The sequence below is a fragment of the Ciconia boyciana genome, chromosome 12 (assembly GCF_034638445.1).
Source record: "Ciconia boyciana chromosome 12, ASM3463844v1, whole genome shotgun sequence".
NCBI classification, from domain to species: Eukaryota; Metazoa; Chordata; class Aves; order Ciconiiformes; family Ciconiidae; genus Ciconia; species Ciconia boyciana.
Window position 1 is genome coordinate 6,575,389 of NC_132945.1, and position 23,648 is coordinate 6,599,036.

Sequence of the window (23,648 nt, forward strand, 5' to 3'; positions counted from 1 at the left end):
AGCTCCACAAAGGACACTTATTTCTAAACACATTTGACTGGGGGTAAAGCGGGGAGACACTAAAAGAGTAATGGCCTTGTCCACAATTATTTCCTTCTAAGATCAAAGATGACTCATTTTAAACAAACTTCTTTTTTAGTGACTGGTTCTATTCATAAGCATGCTACATGTAGCTAGAAATGTTCATTTGTATGTTGCAAAAGATTTTTAAGCACAAACAATTAGACGTTTCTACCCGTCATTTCTTCTTCTCCCCAAGTACCCTTTAAGATATAATCTAAAAAGTCAGACTCTTACTAGATAGGCAACTTCCTATGTAAAGTTCCCTGAGGTTCTCGTGAATTTCCCTTTTTATGTCCACACCAGCACGCGTCTGCAGGTCAGTGCAGTGAACCTGGTGAACTGGTTTATAGTTTAAAAAAAGAAAAAAAAAAAAAGGGGGGGGTGGGTGGGGAAGAAAAAAAACAAAGAAAAAACCTACTACATTGGAAGAAACTCACTGAGACTAAGTTCATAATGTTGCAATTGAGAGAGCAGAACTCAAGCTTGTGCAGCAGACACCCCACCCACCCCTGACACTACAATGTCGCCTCATGTATCATCAGTGAAGTTGTCCAAGCTTCAGTACGCGCTCCTTCTAGTAACATAAGTCTTTTCCTGAGCAGGTGAATGGAAACAGAAGAAAAAAAACAACTTGGAGAAAGTTACAAGCTTTTCATCAATCTGAAATTAAAAAACAAAACAAAACAAAAAACCACCAGACCCAAACCAAAAACTTGTAGTGATTTGATCTAGCTTAATATGAATGAATAACACAAGCTAGAAAATGCAAGACAGAAAAATGGAGGGAACTAGAAAGGAATCTAAAGTATCAAAACCTTATTGAAGCAGAAAAGTTGGGCGGGGGAAAGCAGGGACACCACCACAAGTCCATTAGAAAATGGAGAGGAAAAACAAGCTCTAATGACACTAAACGAAAAGCCGATGTACGTACTGTCTTAGCAATCAGGAAAACCTAACTGTAAAAAGAACTGTAAAAAACTACTGAAGTACTAAACCAAGATATTTAGAAAACAGAGCAAATACTAATCCTGAATGGATTAGCTGATGACTTTTTCTGAAAAGCTTACTTCGGCCATGTTTTCTATGATCTGCAGTTGCTATATCACAAACATTGGTACTTGAAAGAAAGTGTACTTCTATTAAAAATTAAAAGCTTATGTCTCTCTTATTTAGGCAAACACCCTAGTAGTTCAGCAGGCATTAAAGTATTTGTTTACTCAGTCTCGTTACCTATTCTGTAAGTTTTTATAACCTTCTAAAATATGAAGTAGCACGCTGTATAATAGCTTTTCCAGTTTTCTCTCAAAATCCTTCCCAAACAGTAGCTTAATCTCTTTAAACACTTGTCCAACATTCCCTGCATGCACTGACACCATGGAATATCTTCCAATAGTAAAGAAAAATAACAGCATGGTATTTATTTTATTTTTCATTTCTCTTGAGCTGTAAGTCACACTTGTAAGATAACGATTACTTCATGAATGATTAACCCATCATGTACTTAAGATAGATAGAAGACATAAATTTTGAGTTGTTTATTCTGCATTTTCATTGCCAAAGTAGTAGGATGGCTTTCTTTTTGCAATTTCATGCTGATTACATTCTGTATGAATATGAAAGTCCTAATCAGTGGGCCTACCCTAAATATTCCTACAGACATAAGCCACAGAGGAATGTCAGCCTATTCTTTCAATAACAAAATGAAATAAAATAAAGCAAGGAAATAAACTGGAATAAGCATGTCATAAGTATTTTTCAGAGGACACACTCTTTATACAGTATTTTTGTTCCTCACACAAATTGCCTGATAGGCATAAAGTGGGTGAGCAGTAGGAAGCCTAGTCTGATTCCTCTTCGATTTTCTGAGATTATTTTGCTCATACTGGAACAGCTGAAATGAATGTAGAGGGGTTTGTTGTTTGCTTCACAAATGAAAGCCTGTATTTCCCTTGACTTTCTCTGTGACAGAGCGTACAATCAAGCTCAAGCTGTGGACAGCGCTTTTTCTCTGCACTGCAATCATTACCAGGAACAATACTGGCAGTCAGATACAGCAATACAATCCAGTGCTGCATCTCTTGACTAAATCCACATATGAATCTGTATTAGATATAATCCAGCGATAAAAGGCCATATTTGAAAAAAGACCATTTGGATGAGTTCCTCATCTACATTCAAAACACAGCAGAAAGAAACACAAGTGACCATTTAAAATAAAAAAAGGGGCAGTCAAATTGGGAACATCTCAACACTGGGAAGATTTACAATTCAGTTTTCAAACTTAACAAACATACTGACCTAAAGCTGCATTTTTTGAAAAAGAACTACATTTCAGGGTCACATAAAACTTCTGAAATACAGTGTAATGAATAGAGAACTACCCTGAAAGCCATACAACTCAGATTTTATGCAGACTGCACTCAAAAATGAGTTAGGCTTTTTGTACATTGCTTGGAAAACCGTCATTCTGTCAACTGTGTTCTGTATAATTTTGGTACGTACTGCTGAAAACTGCTACTGTAAAATGTAATGTAAAAAATAATGTAAAAATAAAAAGAAAATTTTAATTATATAAAATTTTGCATTCACCAGGGTCAGGGGAAACACTTTATTGGGTAGGAAGTCCATTTCATGTGAGCTTCCTCTTAATTCCTTCTGCATTTTCTGTATTTTATCTGTCCTGGTTTTAACACGAATTACAAACAACTAACATGTGACTTATGCGCAGGGACTCTAATGCGTAGAAACAAAGACGGACTTAGGTGAAGCCCGAGACAAACTGGCGCAATGTGAATGCAGTGGAATGTAGTGATTACAATTGGAGGAGCTTCAAAATATTTTAAACAATCCTTACTCTTCAGAGGTAAAGCTAAGAGCAAACAAGACAACGCACAAAGGAAAAAGTTCTATGCATGGCTTCTCCTCCTCTTCCATTTGCTTACTGCAAAACAGAGTTACTTTGCCTTTTTTATGTAACTTTGTGTCACTCTCTTCTATTCAGGGGGGTATGTGTTTGTTTTTTACAATTATCATAGTTGAAGCTCCAGCTGAAATTGAAGATCACACGTTAACTGAGCTCAGAAGGAAACATATTCAGCTTAGCCCTGTTTAAGCACTACTGTATTCTTCCTGCTGGCTTCTATTTAAGCATGGAGGAATGATTCCTTAAAAAAAAAAATTGAGTGAATTTGAAACCACTTAGGATCAGTGGGATCAGAAAACATCCACTACCTCTTAAGCAGAATGTGTCAGAGGAGAACTGAATCAAGGGTAAAGAAGCAGAGGTAATACCTACGTGAAAAATAAGAATCCTGATCAAATTTGTAGCGTTACTTAACTCAGTGGCTCACAGATGCTTTAGGCAAGCACGAGATTTGGTAGGTAGATTGTCAACTGATATTACTTCAAATAGCTCTAGTGAAGCTGACTTACCCAGGTTTACAGTAGCTTTTGATCTCTGGGAATGAAGGATTTTCAGAATTCCTTTAAGTTTCAAAACTGTGAGGAAAGTGATTTATTTATAGTTCACAATGACAGAAAAGACTGAGGTGGAACAGAATCCGTTCTCAGTAAAGGGAGAAAGCTAAACAAGCACAAAAAATTCAAACAACTGTGAAAGCAAGCTATTAACCATCAAAATCAAAATAGAAGATTTTAGTTCAGTCTCTCAGCTCTCCGATACTAACTGTTCATTAACTTTCCAGGTAACCGTCCTGCTGCAACTTCACGTGCGTGTTTTTATTCAGTAACTTTTATATTGTAATACCTTTTTCTTAAACCTGCATAAATGAAATCCACAAAGAGTTTACATTTACCACTGCTAAATACCTGTTCAAATCTTTTTGGCAGAAAGTATCTAGAAAAATAAATCATCATTATTTCTTAAGGAAATCAAAATAACATGCACTCCTTCTTCTCATATATCCTTTCTTCTCTCCATTCTTTCAGAAAACTTTTAAAATCTGAAAAGCCAGTAATACCAATGTGGTAAGGATTAGTTTTAAAAAGAGAGCAACATAAATTTGGGAAGGAAAAAAAATAATTCCCACTGTCCTTGAGGAGAACAGAGCAGACAACTAGAAACTATACTTGCCTATGGAGCCTCAAAAAAAACCCCCAAAAATCATTAAGTTGTCAATAAGACAAAATTATTTTAAAATAAAAGCAAACAGATGATGCTATATAGAAAAAAATACATTGAAATAATCACATACAGGAACAAAGAAGATGCTTATCTCTTCTGTTCACTCCTGTAGGTTTAAAATACGTGTCTTATTCAGCCAATTTTACAACGTAGTATATCATGGTGTGTCTTCATATTTGACTTCCGGCACAAAGGACACCAGCTGTCTGGTAAAAAATCTTGGTTAAAAGAAATTATAATTTCAAATTATATCTAACAAAAATATAGTGTCAAGAAGAATTTTTCAAACCATATGAAAAGGCAGGCTGTTTACTACAGTTTTCCTTTTTTTCTTTACTGAATGCTTCATTCCACATCTTCCATTTTGGTCATCTTTGATTTATTTTATATTTGCAATGAGCAGTTTGGACACAAGAAAAGAACATGAAAGGTGGAGGATGTTTTTAATATAACAATTAAAAAATTCCTGACATGAAAGTTCTCTTCTACAAAGTTGCAAATCCCAAGGAAAGCTAATAATAAGCTCTCTCCTCCCTAGACAAGTTTACTACCATAAACTACTAATGCATTTATCTGCTATTTTGTCATGCATTCTTTTTTCTTACATTTTCGTACAAAATTAGAGTAAAGCATACATACTTATCTTGAGGGTCTGAGTCTTTTAAATAATATTCTGTGTTACGACCACATTTGAAGATTCCTTTTATACACTATACATATAATTTCTGGTAGTACTTAACACGTTCATCCAAATCAACAAGACTTAAGGGCACCTGACAGTTCCGATTTCTGGTTGGCATTGTAACTGAGAGCGATTGTAACCTACTTAAAAGTCAATTTCATGTATATCTAGTGAAGAATATTTTTTAAAAAGTCCCTTAACTCATGCTCCATTGGAGACCTAGCCAAGGTATCAGTTAGAGGTATTATAGGTATCAATTTAGTAAAGTCCTAGGCCAGCTTCTACTGAGAGTTTTGTGAATATCAAGTTTTCTTTCACCATCAGCACCAGAAGTTCATGGTAATTACGGCCTCCTCACTCCCCCAGAGACAAGGTTTCAGAGTTCAAGCAGTACAAAGCTGACACCTCCTACGTGGTGTTAACTTGTAGCAAAGGAAAGGTAGAAAGCTGTTGGAAGTGTAATACTGGGAAAGAAATGAAATAAATTTTGTGTCAGCTGATTTTGTTGCAAACTTTTTCTCCTTTATGACGGAAGTCAGGTTAACAGAAGTCAAAGCTACCAAAGTAGCCCTCCACGTGTTCTAATCTTCAAAGAATTACCGCATGCACATACTTACGGATAAGTCACTTCTAGACTTTTTGTAGACATTTGGATGTGGAGATTCGGCATAACTTTGGCACAGATTTTATCAGGAAATAATTGTGCTTAAAGAACTTGTTCTCCAGTACTCTAATATCTATATCTGCATGACAGATTAAGTAGCACTTGGGAAAATCAAGACAGCATTTTTCAAGGTGGTTTTGCTATACTACTAATGATCCTTACCCAGCAGCTTTGCCAGTACAAACAAATGAGAATGTGTTAAAGCAAGACCAGATACATAATGACAGAGACAAATGAGACAGAGGCATCATGAATGGCTTCACAGTACAGAATCAACTGACATTCTTACTATAACAGACACAAAGCACATTTTTTAGTTAAAAGACTGAAAATAGACAGCAAAAGGCAATAGTTATGTACAATATGCAGTTAAAGAATTACCAAGGAATGTTGATTAAAACATTTTACTCGACTTATTACACATACACTATTCAGAATTCATAGATTTTTGAGAACTCAGACTAATTTTACCATAATGATCTTCTTAAAGATGGCGGTTAATTGAGAAATATAACACTTACCAGTACTTTGGGGGCTGAAGTTACATGATGAAAAACAAAATACCAAGTAATTCAGATTTTTAGATACTGAATTGATTTCACAGAAAAGAAAGCTTGCATATTTAGCAGGAAGCCATCAAAATTCAAAATAGAAGCCAGCTTGAAATAAATGATGTCTTATTTTAGTGAGCAAATTTTGTTTAATTGCACTTCTGAATGGAATTCAGCTTTTAATGGAAGATAAAGTTTTCAGTGAGCAATGCATAATAAAAAGCATGGCACAATCACAGCACAATAAAGAACATTCCCACTATACATACTCAATCTAGAGCATTATGATTCAAAGATATCAGTTATCTTTACTAAATCAGGGCAATGTTTTGATACGAAATCCAAGCTGAATGCTTCTCTGAAGGACATTCAAATCCTTCTATAATACTTAAACTCAATTCACCATGATGCTATTCCCATTCTGTGCTTATACACTGAAACCAAACAGCTATTTTCATTATTACAATATAAAAAAAAGTCTTTCAGAGAGCTGGGGCCCTTTGGAGTGGTATTGTACCAGAGTTAAATTCAGCCAGAGCAACTCAATCCTCTGAGCTCTACAGATTGCCACATAGAGGAAAACCAGAAGTTTTCATGCCTTCTTATGGGAAAACTCTGTCTGGCTGCCATTCTTCCCCAGCTCTCTCCCTTCTAAGAAACAATTGATCTGTCAGAGCTTCGAGATGAGCTGATTAAACAATTCCAGGGCAAGGATTACAGCCCGGTATCTCTAGTCCACTTACTTGAGCAACATTTCTTTCCCCACTTTCACATGAGCTATTTACCATATTCTATTCTTTTGTTTGTTTGTTTTGAAGTTTTTCCTCATTAGAGACATTTGCATTCCTGGGGAAATGTGCACCTGATTTACATATTTGTTAAATCCAGAAATATAAACAGTCTTGAGTATTAGTACACTGACAGAACGTCATGATGTAAATAATGCAAAAGAGTCTCATAACAATTTCAACACATATCTCTCAGGGTAATTTGTACTAGTGCTCCATGTTGTGGCATTATTAAGAAGACTATTTTGATGCAAGCCAAAAAAAGACAGAGTTACAAGTAAAAACATGTTAACTTATAATTTTGTCCAACTTATTACAGAGAAGAGAATTAAATGGGTGTGGGGAAAACATATTAAAAGTCAAGTGAGAAATTTAAAGAAATAGATTTAAACTTCCCATTGCCTTGTGAATACTGCTGTGCTACTGCCAGATTTGCAGAGATGCCTCTTGAGGGCATAAATCTAACCACAAGAAATCCCATTGAGTCATGCCATTTTGAAGAGTTGAGTGTACACTATTTGAAACCATCTAAGACTTGCTTTGAACTCTGTAGAGTTTTAGAGACTTACCATGTAATTCTCCTTTCAATAGAGAAGAACATACTAAACATTAAAAGGAGTTTTTCACAACTTCTCAGCCCTTATTACCATCAGCTATGCTGCAAAGTATTAGATTTTCCCAAAGACTGAAAACAGTCTTTTTGTAGAGATTTTAAATTATAGTTGTTATGGCATGAGTTCAAAAAAGCTTCAGTTATTTTATTATCTCTTCTATTATGTAAGCTACATAGAAACTATAAAGTGCCCTCAAATTGAATGACAATAATACTTAGTTTTAAAGAGAGAATTGTCTATGGCAACAACTGACCTAATGTCTTCCCTTGTTACATATGTAATTCTGTTTCTGAAATGTTTTCATATTGTGGAAATCAAATCACACCTTGATTTCCAGAGGTCTGCCTCCCAGCCCTCTTCACAAATGACATGCAACTTTAGAGATCGCTTTCTTAATGGAAAGACAAATAGTTTCCCCTTCTTTCTGTGTCTCTCCTGCTGTTTTCATTTGAATACAGGAAGAGCACTACCAAATATTTATTTGTAGATGAAGCTGCTGAGAAACACTTTGTTCAGGTAAGAGCAACAAGGCAGATGGGTGACTTCAGTTTACTCTCAAGCATGTCTGCTATTTTAGGAGATGCGTCAAATATTCTCACAGGATAAAGGGCAAAAAGTTTGCTCTCTTTTTCCCCAAAACTGAAGATTTCAGCCCTAGAATACAAATGGGTGAGGTGGAAACCATGCACACAGCTGTACTTCTGCTGCTGAATGCAAAAGCTAGATAAGAAGATGGCCAAGGGCCCAGTGGTACAAGGTTTGACTTGTCTTCAACAAATGCAGGAAACTACTACTCAGACAGAGCTAGGAACCAGACACAGAATAAAAAGCAATTAAAGTTCTAGGTAGTGCCTATAACAGAGGGAGTGAGATACCACATGATTCAATCACTGCTTGTTTCCGAAACACTTAAAGCCTGTGTCTGTACACGGTGATACTGTATAATTATTGTAGGAAATAAAAGAAGCATTAGCCTGGACATGATTCATGAATGGAAACATTTTTCCCCTCCAAAGCTTAGAAAATTGTCTTTAATATGCAACCAATGACATTATTTGATCTTTAGAGGTCAAAATTGTATGTCACATTACCAGCATCCCTGTTTTGAAAACCTCCTCCTATCTTAGCTATACTTAAAAAAAAGGGGGTGTTAAATAAAATTAACTCTATATACTCTTACAAAATAAAAAGCATGCTTACTTTTTCATACAGCACTAAACATCATAACTTTATGTAGTACCTATTGATATAAAGAATCACATAATCATTATTGCTAATTATAGAACTCCACAAAAATGTCTTTATTTTATATTTATTACCCCTGCAAAAATAGGGGTAATTTTAAAGTCAGATACTGATATAAATAGACTGATAATATATTTATATTTTAAACAATAATACAATTCTGGCTTCAATTCTGGCTTTGAATTAACATCTCAGATTCAGTATTTTGAATAAAATGTGTATAGTGAAAAATAGAGTATGGTTGCTCAGAAGATTAATCAAAACTAGAAGCCAACTTGAAAAAAGAAAAACAACCAAACAACAAACCAGATATGGCTTAAAAGATAGGTTTGTCATCTGTTTTTTCCTCCAGAATCTTTAAATCAAGTTAAATATGAAGTGTGACAGATGAAACAACCCAAAATACCCAGAATGTAGTACTTCTTGTATTGCTACTGATACAATAGACTACAGCACTTTCAAGCCTTTGCTTATGAGATCTTTACCCTACTCCGATTTGAATAGCATGCTAACTTTTTTTTTTCTTTTTTTTTTTTTACTTTTTTTTTTTAAGCTCAAGGGCATACTGGGATTCAGAATATTATGTAATTTTCCCAAATAGGAATATTTCCATGACAAAGGCAACTTAGCACAGTGCTATGTGAAATACAAAGGTGATGACTGAAGCTGGAAAATGCCAAGGTTGGAGCACACAGTTTATTCACATATTCATCTTCCGATACTGCTTGCTTAGTCTGCTGTAAGGTGACTGTGGCACCAGCAAAGGAGCTGGCAAGGGAACAGAAGTTTACAGTGGTAGGTGTGGGGCGGTAACAAATTATTTTGGATTAAATAGGCTACAGACTGCTAATGGAAACAGCAGAAGTCCAGGACAAACAAAGGAATACCTTTGCCTTAGAACAAATCTTGAGAAATGGTGCTAAGGGATTCAAAAGTACTGAGTTACAGCAATATCCTCTCATTAGGAAATCACACAGTATTAAGCTAAACTGTATTTAGAAGTAACAGTGAGACAACATAGTAATGCTATCCCAATATCCATCTCCTCTTAGGTACTACACAGCAAGGCTACTAAATTTTCCAGATTTTCATTACTTGATCTTCAAAACTACTGTGTATGTCAAAGCTCTCATGCCAAGGATAATTAATTACTTATGTCTGCCCTAATTGTGACTAGAGATTTTTGGAATGGGGTAATTATACACAGAAGCCATTCTCTTATGCTTCCAACCTTGTGACTTGCCCAGACACCCAATCTAAATTTCAAATGATCAAACATAACCTGGATACTTACAAAGTTGAAAGAAACAGCCAATTTGTAGTTGTCAGTCTTCATCATTTTGCTTGTCTGGGAGGGGGAGGGGAATCCACCACCTAAATAATATTTATGCTACTTGACACACACAGGAAGTACAAACAGCCTACAGCTGCAAGCAAATCAGTCTCTTTGGATGCAGTTTGCTTCATAAAACTAGTTCACTATTACATGCATATAATGAATAATTTCCATGTTGACAGTTTATCGTCTATAAGAACACACTTAACCTTCGTCTTCCTATTTAAGTTACTAAGCGCGACTTCAGTTTATGTAAACACATGCGTCTAACATTTCCTCTCTGAACCTTCCTCCTCTATGCTCTAGCATTTTTTGCTTTCCAGAAGAATTTCACCATTTCTAGTTTTGCCCAAGATATTATAACGGCAAGGGGCATTTATAAGTCAGATTTACAGAGCTTGCAGTCAGGTGGATTTCTGCTTGTGTGTCAGCTGAAGGTATTTTCTTCGTATGGTGTCTATACAGTTGATAGCTGCAGCCAGATAACAACAGAAAAGTAACAGCACTAGGAAGCATATGAACAACCTAGAGAAGTTATGTCTATTTAATGGGGACAGATTGTCCCCTGTGAAATTTTTAAAGCATAGTATACGAAACAATGAGTCGTTGGTTGAGAAAGCAGCCAGTTCTGTTGCAGAACAGCTTCAGAAAAGCTGTTATCACCTCAGTAAAAGAGGTGAACCAGAAAGCTGGAACATTGACTCAGCAAATTAATGCATGAGCACATGTTGCCACAGATGCTGGAACTCTGAAGACTGATTTTCAGCTACGGTTATGAAATACAGAATTTCAGAAGCATTACCTTGTAGGTTACAGAGAGCTAAATGCAAATTATTGCTTACTAAAAAGCAACAGTGGCTCCAGAGCTAGATTATACAATGTCAATTTTCATTAATAATTGTCCTAAAAGTAATTTGAATGTTAATGAGAAAGCAAAAAAGTGAGTTCTCAAAATCAGTAGGAATTCTATTGTCCACTTGAAAAAGTGGATACTACACAAGTCAGTGATAGCATTCTCTGCTAAGATTTCAAACACTGCCAATATTAATGATGCCTTATGAAAGGCACAGTTATACCCATGAAATCACACACGGTTAGGGAAGTCAGCATGCTATGTTGTATGGATAACATGTAGGGTTAAGAACGTTTTATATTAAAATTTTCTATTAATGTAGAGCTAGACGTTAGCATCTGCTAATGTGCTTGCCACAGCAGAAACAATACACTCAATTTCATATTTTACCTGAAAGTCTTAAATCTTTTCATACATTATTATACTGCATGCAGGAATGTGCATGTTTGATAGAAATGTTTCTAGAAATCCAGCCCCATTTTCCTTATATATATTGTGCTTGAATTCCTATTGCTTTGTTTTGAATTCTTTCCTTACAAGAGAAACTTAATTTATTAGAAAAGAGATCAACACTCCAAGCAAAACGAACATCATGGTTTACTCTGAAAATGGGCAAAAGCACTGCAACAGTTCTTTATCGTTGCTCATTCTTCCAAAATGACAACTTTATATAACACTAAGAAGAGCTGACTGCTTTCTATCCTGTTGTACTGACAGCTTTTGGCATAGGCAATTATGACTCAATTTAAAAAACCCAAGAGAGAGCATTTGCGCGTGAACACTAGAGATGGGCCAGCTCTTTTTTAATCAGCTATTAAGCATAACAAAATGGCATTTCAGTTCTGTCTGGTCATTCTTCACCTTCCAGATTATCTGAAAAAACGCTAGCAGGCAAATGAGGAAAGTTCAAAAAATGAAAATAGAGCACAGAAGAAGCAGAGTGAGAAAGACTGAGAAGCAGCAGTGACTGCAAACATTAGTGGAGAATGGTTAATATTGTAAATCTTTTCACGACAGAATGCTTATTCTAGATGAAGTAGCACTTGCTTTCACTAGAAACAGCCATTTATTTTCCATGCATCTTTCCAAATAGGATAAACTGGAGGAGGGAAGTTGGTAAATTTTTTCTGCATAATAATTCAGGCATCGTGTGACAGCATATTTCTCACCAGCTTCCCAACCTATTCTACATCCCACAGACTAAACAGAAGCCTGTCATATTAATAAAACCAGAAATACTAAGGTTGATCATCCCCAAATCAAATGATTTGTGACCAAACAAAACAGAGTTGTAGCAATTATTTTTCTGTATGGGAACAGATTTTCATTTTTTACTCCTAAAACACAATAATTAGCTTTCAGGAGCAATACTGTGTGTTACCTGATTGGGGAATCTTTCAGTCCTGGGGTATGCAGGCAGTCTAAGGGAGTGTGGGTGCTTAATTGTCACCTGCTACTTGTGTTTTCCTTATCAACCATCTGGCTTCCGACTAAATAGCGAGCAGGGATCCTGATGTCAGTTATACTCCTAAAAGAAAAAATACTAATGTCAGTGTTTCAGTGCTTCTGTGGTAGTAGGTGAAGTATCTGTAGACACTGAGACTCCTCTTCCACCATCTCCAAATATATCCTTCTGCAGTACTGGGGCAAGATTTGCAGAACTGCACTATATTGCTTTCTAAAGGGAAAACACGAAGTTGTGATGAGAAATAAGACTTGCTCCCCAACAAACATTTGCCAAGTCCTCTGACAGTTCCAGGAAACAGATTATTCTTTTGCAGTCAGCTAAAAGCAAAATAAGAAAACCATTCTTCTGTTGAGTATCAAGGTTGCAATTCAATCTTCCACTGCCGTTAGCTGACCAAGATATTTCATAACAGCCACTATTAAGTTCAAGTCTGATATCTTCTTCACTTTAGGAAATGCCTGCACCCAGAAAGACACATTGCTTCACAAGCTTCACTGACCCATTGCTCACCCTGTATCTGTAACTTGGGCCCCAACGATTCAGCACAGCAGACAGTGAATGTTGGTACTAAAGCTGCTCTAGTTTTTGCTGCCACTGAAACTGTCACCACAAAGTGTCACTGGGATGAGAAGACGTTCTGTCTTACACAGGGGTGCTTTCAGTAGCTTTTTCATCTTTAGAAGGTGATAGCTGAAGAACAACACTGCAGAATTTACAGTATTTAAAAAAAATTGAAAAGCATTTTAATTGACTATGCACACATTTGTGCTGCTGACATCAGTACATATTTGGGACAAGTTGCTTTGGAAATACAAGGAGAGCTGACAACTCTTGGCATGCCAGTTCTCAATAGCTCAGGCAGTGCCTAGTCTCAGAAATTCTGTGGTTTATATAAAAATAAATGCAGACAGCACAACTGGTCATAACTCCTGTTATTAATTTATATTACTTTTGTGGCACTTTCCCTCTTCTGCCTCATAAGTACATTAGTCTGTTTGGAATCATTTGCAGGCTAGTTTGTGGCAAATCCTACGATCTAGGCTTTCTTTCAGAAATTTAGGCCTTTGCTCTACAATTCCTAGATAGATTACCCACTGACTTCTGTGAACTTCAACTAATTTTCCTAAACATTAAGAATATGCTTGCTTCCTTTTATCAGGTATAAATACAAATCTATTAATGTTGATATATTAAATAAATATTAATACTAGAGTCACACAAGAATTTTTTTAAAACGCATCTAAAATTATGCATGCCTTCATGGAGATAATTAAGAGTTAAATCTTCCTATACCATACGCTTATGCTAGGTATTGCCATTGCTCTATACCTAGTTAATTAGGTACTCCTATTTGAATAGCTATTTAGGTACACATGGGATGACCTCTCTGTTAAAGGATTACCTAATTTGCAACTGTTAGCAGTAATCAGAAGATGAACCACCTAGTGTCACAGCTTCAGAAGCGTGTCAGTGTCTTGCAGAATGTGACACGTATTTCAGTCAGCATTTCTGAATGCATTCATTAGCCCTGGATTGTAGAAATCCACAGGACTTCTATTGCCAGGACTCCTGAGCATCTACAGCAATAAGTTTATTTAAGCCCTCATTCCAGCTTAATTCCATCCTCTTACTTCTAAGTGCACTTTTTCTCTGAAGTCAAAACAAAATCTCAAGACAAAAATCAAATTCCATCAAGGCTAAGCCAGAGAAAACAAATATATTGGGGGAAGAGGATGGGAGTTTGCCTAGTTATTTCTTTCTCAAAGAGTCAGACAGTAAAACTAATTTTTCCTTGTCCAAACTTTCTGCTGATACCAGCTTATCACAGCTGTAACAGCTTATCACAGAGAATCAGTAGTCTAGAACAGCTAAAGATCCGGCTCAGCCTGTCTCAGACAGTGCTTGTGGATGCTATTTATGTTATTCATGTCTGTGTGTTATTTTTCAGGCTTGGCAGTTGAATTGAACTCAGAAATCTAGATTATCCTGAAACTGAGAATATCTATGTTCTGCTCCTTTAAGTATTAATTTGTTTATTATGTAATTACTTTTAAAAAGTTGGTAGCTTGGTAAGACATTAAAAATAATGTGTTTTTTAAAATTATTTTAAAATTATTAATGCTAATCAGAAGTTGGTATTTTTTCTGTGGCTCAAAGACCATCCCATTATTTCCTCTGTTATTGACAAGGGGATTCTTCTTCAGAAGTGAGATGAGATTGCATATGTGATAGGGAGAAATAATCCACCTCTAACTTTTCCAAAATCTGCTAGACATTTAAAAGCTCTTGAGGATGACTGAGGACATAAGCACATATTCTGAGGAAGACACATACATGGACAGAAAGGATTAGTAACAGATATGATAAATCCATTAAAAAAAGGGATTTAAAAAGTAGTAAGATTTGTTAATAGCTGTAAAAATGAAAACTATCATTTCTTTGGCATGTCTAACTGAATCTAGGCATCCTAGCTTACTGAATATCACCAAACAGCTCTAGAACTTGAGTACGCATTTTACAGGGAGCAGGGGACTTTCCACACAGGTAACATGTTGACATGAAAGATGGTGACAGAAAGCTGAAATCAGCAGTGCTTGCTGCAAGGTTCGATAGGCCAGTCATACCCTAAAACAGTTCCACTTCAGCAGAACGTGCATTTATTCATCTGTCCCAGTCTAAACAGGGCTTGAAATCTGAGGCAGGTTATTCAGAAAATACTTTCAGAAGCACGCACAGCACATTATTCTGTCTAAACAGTGCGAGAGTTGTGCTAATAATAGCAATTAAAGGGTCTTTTGCCTTTGTTATCTTCCAAGTCAGTAGTAATGCAGCTAGAAAATAAACACAAGTGTCCACCTATCTCAAGACAAACTACATATAAACATGTAAATTAAGAGTTTTACAGATTTATGAGTATATGAGTAATTTTTATTTCCAGACAAAGCACTTATGGATGAGCCAGTTTTGCAATCTGAAACCCAGTAAGTAAGCATAATTGGATGTCCAGTCATACATGTAGTCAATGAACACTTTGCTATTAGAATAAAGATTGATAAATACTTGAGGACACACTCTACCCTATATTTTGACAGCTATACCCTATCTTTGACATGCTAATTATAAAAGACAGCATTGTCATCCTACAAACCACAGAGCAGAAGTGAAGAAGGAATACCCATCCTGAAAGAAATATTCAAATAACATTTAAAAAAACCCCAAAGGTCTTTTGCTGGAACATGTTAGAATGACATATCTAGTACATTGCAGAAATTAATACATTTTTGTGTTCCGAAATTTTACAATCAAATCTCACAATACAGTCTTCCCTGATCCTGCAAGAACAAGACATTTTGCATCGCTGAAGATTACATGGTTAGTATTGGTCTATTTTCTTTTATTTACACTAAATACACATTAAATAATGCAAGAATAGTATGTTGAAATGGCTTACCTTCTCTGCCATTTTTCTTTTTGTCAGAAGTCTACTCTTCTGCACTCTTGGAGCATTTTGTCTGCTTTTGCTTTGCCCTAGAAAGATATTTTTCTAAGCAATTAAGTCAGTTGCAACTAATAGACTTGAACAAAGTGAGCATTCTTCAGTTTGCTAGAAGCTGAAGTGATGGAAGCAACAGAAAACTGCAAAAAGGGGCAGCTCACATTGATGAAGACAAATCCCATACTGACATACACCTCTACAACTCCCCTAAGTCTTCTGTTCTCATTTGCACAATTTTTCTACATAAATGAAGAAAAACTCTTATGACAAAGTTATCTACAGTTAAAATTACTATTTTTATTTATGTGCATTGTTAATTCTACACATAAAGTATGTTTAGATACTAGATGTTTAAAAATGTATCACCAAATCATAACACAGTTATAATCAAAACTTCAACTGTTAAAAACTAGTCTTTTTCAAACTATGTTCCATTAAAATGAAACTGCCCTTTTTATTCTAGGTTCTGTGCATTTGTATTTCACTGAAAGGTAAGTTGATAACACCATTTTATGTCTGTGATCAGTTAATTTAGAAAGTGTCTTTTTCCACAGGGTAATGGAGCGATGCCATGTGTGTAGTGCCCAAAAATGATTACACAAATCCAAAATCGTTTATCTGATGGTGGCGAGAGTGAAAGGTGCAGTTCATCAACTGTGGAAAGTACATGACATTCTGATTGCATCTTTTTATAAACCTCTGATTAATATTTCTCCTTAAAGTGCTGATCACCTCTAACATTTGAGACTTCACATAGAAACATCCTCTATGATACTCATTGGGTAATGATATACACACTTTTTGAGGGGCAGCTGCTAGCATAGTTCCATGATGGCCAGAAAATAATGGCACAATACTGTCTTCAGTTTTCACTGTTTAACTAGGTTACACAAAATAAGTCCATGAGGTATGTTGTGCCATCTTCTTTGATTTAAGGATCCAGTCTTCAGAAGAAGAAAGCTCAAAGAGAAGTGAATGAATTTGGATTCAGATAGACATTCTTGCAATGAATGTTCACGCGGTTGTCCTCAGAGCGTTGTCATAAGCTCTTGCCCTATATCCTTTGTTTAAAGATTCTTATCTTACTCTCAGCAACACAGTTTTGAGTGTGTTAGCATAGTAGTGTGCTGGGAACATGATTCTGTCATGTTTCACTGTCTCTCCACCAAAGAGGGGAGAAAAAATAAAAAGCCCTTACACTAAATTGTACTTCTAGAATATGCCAGTCACAGGAACCACACTGGGCTCTGAAAAATCATGCCAAGGCGGCGATAAGCAAGGTTTCATTGCGCCCTTTTCCTTCACAAACCCATTCATTGGTTAGAGACTCATTAACAGATGACATACGAGGAAAAATTCTGCCCTCAGCCATTATCTCAAAGTGAAAATATGTCAAGGAAGATTCATCTGGACAGCTTCTCGGCAGGAACACGCAGGACAGGATAAAGCATGCCCCAAAGGAGACATCCTGCAGAGTTCCTACAAGTCTTCAGCCGTGTTTCAGTCTGGATATGGAATTTCTTCAAGTGAATGCACCTCCCGTGTCCCTGAAGCTACAGCTTTGCAAGCCTATAACTACAAGGCTGGTAACATAATGAGCTCCCTGCAGACTTCTTCCTAACACATGCAAAAGAACGTGCAAAATATAAAGTAATATTGCTAATTAGGCAGAAAAAAAGCCCTGTAATTCTAGTCCCCCAAGCAGCTGGGCTGTTCCCTTCCACTGAGGGCATCAGGATGACCTTGTCCCTGTAACACTTAGCCCTACTGCGGAAAAACTGCAGTGCACAAATGCTTACATAGCTTTCTGAAACTCAACTTTTAATGCTGCTGGGAGACCAATGTCTTTTTACAGGAACATTCTCTACTATCTGTGGATGTAAGCTTTCCAACAAGTGGCCAGCTCCTTTTGGACAATTATATTGATGGTTTAATAGCAGAAACAGAAAACAAAGATGAACTAGCGTCACACATGCAGCTGTTTCCTGTAGCAAATTGATTAGTGAATGGTCATCAATGATGGTCAATCTACAAAACCAAGTTACTACTACAATCCCCAATGATCATCTCTTTCCTGAAACTCTTAGCATTTTATAATTTAACCTACCTTGTGCTGTCAGGGTTACCTTTAATAAATGAGGCTTATTTCAAGCCATCATAAGTCTCACGCTGAAATATGAATTAAGAAAGGCTTATTGAGTGACCATCTATAATTGAATAATCCTGAATGAAGAGAGACTGGGCAGGAAATAACAACCTATAATAAATACAATTTAACTGTCGTAGAACATTGAGAGCTTCCTGGAAGTTTTCAGAGAAAACAGTTTCTCTGGAGGTGTCAGCACAATAAAGCCCAAACTTCCCACAGAAACAGAAATCTCTTAAGATGGACTGTGCACTAAAGTCCTGTCACAACAGCCAAACAGGGTGTTTCTGTGGGATAAAAGAGACCAGACTTCAACCTCCTTTCTTGCCTCTCTGTGGCAACTGACTTGAATTTCATCCTTCTATATTAAATGGCAGAGTTCCTAACACCCTACCTATTCTGCGTCAGGAAACTGTACATCTGTCCTGGCTCAGTTATCTTTATTCATCTCGAATAAAGAGATGTCTCCAAGCTGGACATCCTTTAAAATCTTGGATTTAGTATGACTTGGAATAGGACATTTTTGAAATGTCAACTTCTGCAGGCTTGAAATTATTTTGAAAATCAACTCCAACACGACTACCATTGTGATACATTCCTCTAACTATAGACATTAATAAATTTCTGCCATTAAATACTTAAACTGAAAATGCAACATTTATAACTTAAGGGTAATAAAGTTTATGTAGCCGAATAATAAGATTTGCCATATTAAGCTTGATCAGAAATTTGAAAGCTTGTTACTTATTTCTTTGTTTCCTTGAGCGGTACGCTCAGCAGTAGACTACTCAGCAGTAGGCTGCAAGAAGCTTATTTAAAGGAAGAAATAGCGACAGGACCAAATCTGACTACAAAAAAAAAAAAAAAAAAAAAAAAAAAGAAAAATGGAGAGAAACTTTGGGAAGGAGGGAGCAGAAATTCGTTCCCAATGCAAATACTGGTATCATAAGTCAGGCAAAGTTTCATAGCTCCTGAAGCAAAAACAATAGAATGAGAACCATGAGAAGAATAGCCCTGCTGAAGACCGTTCTAAGCCTGAATATATCTCCTAGGTAATTCTCTGTAAGAAATTTCTCTGTATATAACTTCTACTTTCACACATAATTAAGAGCTGTCATGATTCAGGCAAAGAGTTGCTGGAAGTAGGATAGTAATTGCAATCTTCCACCAGGGATAGATGTAATAAATAGTAAAGATCTTTCACGAAACAGTACCTGCCTCAAGAACAGAACTGCTGTCTCTGTCACCTTCTGAAAACACGTGGAAATCTGCTATGGTAATTTAACTTAGAAACAAGTAGAAACTTTGCTGGATAGTGCTTTGCATACAAATGTGTATAAGAGAAAGAAGCAAGAGACTACAAAAGAGAGTCAGACTAGCTGAGCATCTTGTAGGGGGGGCTGAAGGTGGTGTTAAAGAGGTTGGCACCTACCAGCAAAAGTCTCTCTCAATCTCTCATTTGCACCTTATTTTTCACCAAATTTTTAAAGAAACAGAACTTGTGAATTCCTTGTAAATAAGCAAGACTGCATTTTTTAAAGTCCAGAAATTTACATGTGGCATTTTCGCTTACATCCTTTCTTTTTCCATCTGAAACATCTTTATGTACATTTTACAGCCTGCACATGACCTAACACTATAAAGCATGTGTTCTCTTCTCCCTTCCTACCTTCTAATAACATTCACAGTTCACATGTAACATCACAGAAACCCTCAGAGGGTAGTTTCATTGGTATTCTGAATATATGTATTTGGAGTAATGTGTTTCTCCTCTGAGACCAATATCTCCAGTGGCATTTTTATAAAATCTGTTCAGCACTGATGTGAATGCATATGCATTATACCCTCCTTACAACATGCGCTACTGTTCAGAATGAAATTCCTCACTGCTTTCTTCTGAGAATTGCTTGAAGCCTCAGACATTAAACAGTTGTACAGAACCTGATAAAGTTTTTAACTATTAAGATGTAATGCTCTGAAAGATGACCCATGAACCAAGACTTTAAACGTGATTTTTGCCTACTACAGCTAAATGAACGTTTATGAAATGCTTACTAAATGGCTGTAGAACAAAAAGGAAAATGATGAATACTTCATGTAGAAGGATTGAATTTTTTCCTCTCTCCAACAAAGTAGCATTCATCATTTTCTTCCTCCCCTGCTACATTACCATATTTTCTTCAAGTGATGTTTTTGAAGTTGGACATTTTGCTTTTCCATTTTATCTGTCAAGCAACTCAAAAGAAATCAATAGTCTTACTGGAGTCCACTAACATTTACATCTATTTTCTTCCTTGTCTTTACTTTCTTCTACTTTTATTGGCAGTGATTGTTTACACTGATTTGAAACAACTACATTCTGGAAGTGATGCATCAACAGAATTTAACATCATTATCTTACATTATCAATTATGATACCTACCCGACCAGACAAGAAAAATTAAGTAAATACCTTTCAAAGAGGAACAGAAAGGACTTCTGAGGCAGCAGGAAATTCAATCATTCAACAAATATGTTTATTTATTTTAATATGTGTAAGTAAATTTTGATGAACGTCCTAAAAAAGTCATACTAGTGATTTCACCTGTAAACTAGTTTTACTTCATAGCTTTACAATAAAATTTCATGTCTTGCACTTGGGCTTAATACACAACACTCCTGAATTTTGATGTGCAATATCTTTTTTGTATAACTAATACTCTCTAAGTTCATGAGTCAGCTCCCTCTTCTTGGGGGTGGGATGGAAGTGGTGAAAGTGTTTCAGAATAGCTTTAATGTGTCAGCAGAGATACAAACTTCCAAACAGTGCATAAGCAAATGCTATCTCTTTATTCTAACCCAGCTCCATAAGGTTCCTGTACTTCGCTTGTTCCTCGAGGACCTCTCTTTGTGCCTTTACTTTCTTTGGCGCAAAACTGAAACTCTCTCTCTCCCTGTCCCCCCCCCCCCTTCTGGTAGAAACTACTTATCAAAAGAGAGTGTATTGGCTAGTACTTCCAGTAGTTTTACTCTACCTGAAGTTTTAAACATCCAAGAACTGGATATATCAGAGAAGCCAATAAGGACCAGCAGAAAAGCTGACTCTATGATGAAAAATGCAAAGATACTCAGAGTCATTCTAGGAGCTTATTTCTTAACTGTCAAACTTGAACAGGGTCCATTCCCAGGTGGCTCAAAGAGCTGACTGATAAATAATTTACCTAGAAGAAGGTGGTCTTTCACCTTACTTGAAAGAAGAGGAGTGCTACTTAGATTGCAGGGTAGCGGATTTTTTTGTTTGTTTGTTTGTTTCTTCAGTGGATTGACATACTCTGTTCCTCTAGACTGTGCCTGAAAAACTCTGGAAAGGAACTTTAAGCAGCATGGCTGGGAAATAACCTTCTCTGCCAGCAGGAGACAAGAACAGCCTGCAGTCTCATAGCAGATTAGTGGAGAGAGTCTAACAAGACTAATCCAACCAATGCCTTAAAAATACAGAAGCAGGCACTAGTAACAAACCAATCTCAATATTACAGGTAATACAAATCAGCTCTGCTAGATTAAGGCAATGTTGGCAAAAAGAATTCATGAAACAATATTCTCTTAGAACATGTACATTTCATAAAACACAAACTTCTTTTCACTTTCACTGATATAAATGTTAATTACTTCCAGCCCACTTTTTGCACCACGTAACACTTTGGCATACATTCCTCTAGGTTCCTTTCTATAGCAAAATGTATGAGCATAGGACAGCCACAAGATAAAGGTTCTTACAGGCCTTATTCTTCAGGCTGAAATTCCCATGCCTGATAGTCTTACAGTGATCTAGGATAGCCTTAAGTTATAGCCATTTGGTTTTGCTGAAACGTGGAAATTCTGCTGATCTTCCCCAAAAGATCCAATTAATAGTTGTGCAGAACTACTTTTCAGGTATAAGAGATAATGTCAGGAACATCAGTAAAGAGATTAGAATGAAGATTTGAAACATTATACAGGGTTTTTTGTTTCTTAAGGAACTGTTAATGGAACAAGCCTGAAAAGCATCATATTACAAACTAGTGCTAAGGATGCTTGTGTTATAATAATTTTTCGTACCACCTCTACACTACTGAAAGTTCTCTTGCCTGCTGAATAAAAATGAAGGACTTCTGAAAGAAGGAAATGACAAGGAACAGTCAGCAGTTACAGGCAGTAAATATGACCCCCAAACAAACCACAGGATCAAATACCAGCAAAACTATTGTCAGTCCATCTTCAGCTCTCCAATTCTCCTGTTTTTCTGAAAAACAGATTCCTTGTCTGAGAAGACCGTTACTAATTCCACATTCTGAGTCGTCCACATCTCTCTTCAACAAGTGTGTTTACAAAGAAAGCAAAGTATTGTATTAATCTATTCCATGACCATACATGACGTGTAATGGAGTTTCAGATACATAACAAAAAAAAATCCCAGCATGGCATTGCACTTCAGCAGGGGGGTGACAAAAAAAATACTTTTTAAAGTTATCAGTTGTTTTGATGAAAGTTATCCAATTTATTGCTTCCCATTCAGGTCTTGTAGAGCATATACCTCAAACGATCAATAATTATGTTAAAGGTGACAATCTGTGCTGACTTCTGGGGATATTTTCAAGGCTTTAAGGCTTTCAAGATACAGCATTGGGCATACCTTTTCATTTTATTTTCACAGCTGAGCATTTAAACAACAAAGTCTATCATTAGCAATAACAGAATGGTTAGAATGATTTCAACATCCTTCAGTCAACAGGTTGGTTTACAAGCAAGTTCTATAATATGCTTTGAAAGTGTAGTGTTTCAGAAAGCTGAGTGGTTCAGCAGGCATTGAAAGTGAAGTTTGCAGCAGTTTGAGTGTTTCACTTAGGCCAAATTTTGCCTCTTCCTTCTGCTTAACTTTACCTTAATGCTTGCTTGACTTTGTTCTGTTTCTCTTAATATAGATATAGTTGAATTAAGAGTTAACTCGGTTAAATGTGACTGGAAAGCAAGTCCTTTTAGGGTCTTTGTAGCGCCTCAAGATATTTTAATAGCTTTGTGTATAGAGCTTGGCTCACATATTTAAATGGCTCAAAATATTTAGTACTATTTTTTAGGAGTGCAGCTTTATATAAAAAATTCTCACCTATTCTTGTACGTTAGCATATTATTTTTCAATTGACTTTAGAATGTAGCATTCCCTTTTCCCCACCCTACACCCTGAAACTACACTTTGACCAAAGGTGGTTTGAGGTATGAGGAAGTTTGGTTGGAGGAAATAAGTTCCAGAGAGAAGCCAGAAAATATTAACATAAAGAATAGGAAAAGAGTTTAATCTTAAACTAAATTTGGGGGGGGGAGGGGGGCACAGGGAGGAGCTGTCATTTGAAGTACACACTGTTTCTCATGCATTATTAACAGATTTTGGTTTCTTATTAAAAGGACTGGGAGTTGTCTTTAGTTTGTATCTGCAACCCAGAGAGATTATATTCACCACTACATGCCAAAAAATCTTGTACAGAAGCCGCCACTATTTATTAATAAACATAAAGGGAAGCACTGATGTGCAGCGCAGTTCTGCCACAGAAAACACTGGTTAAGTGATGCAGGAAATTAAAGGAG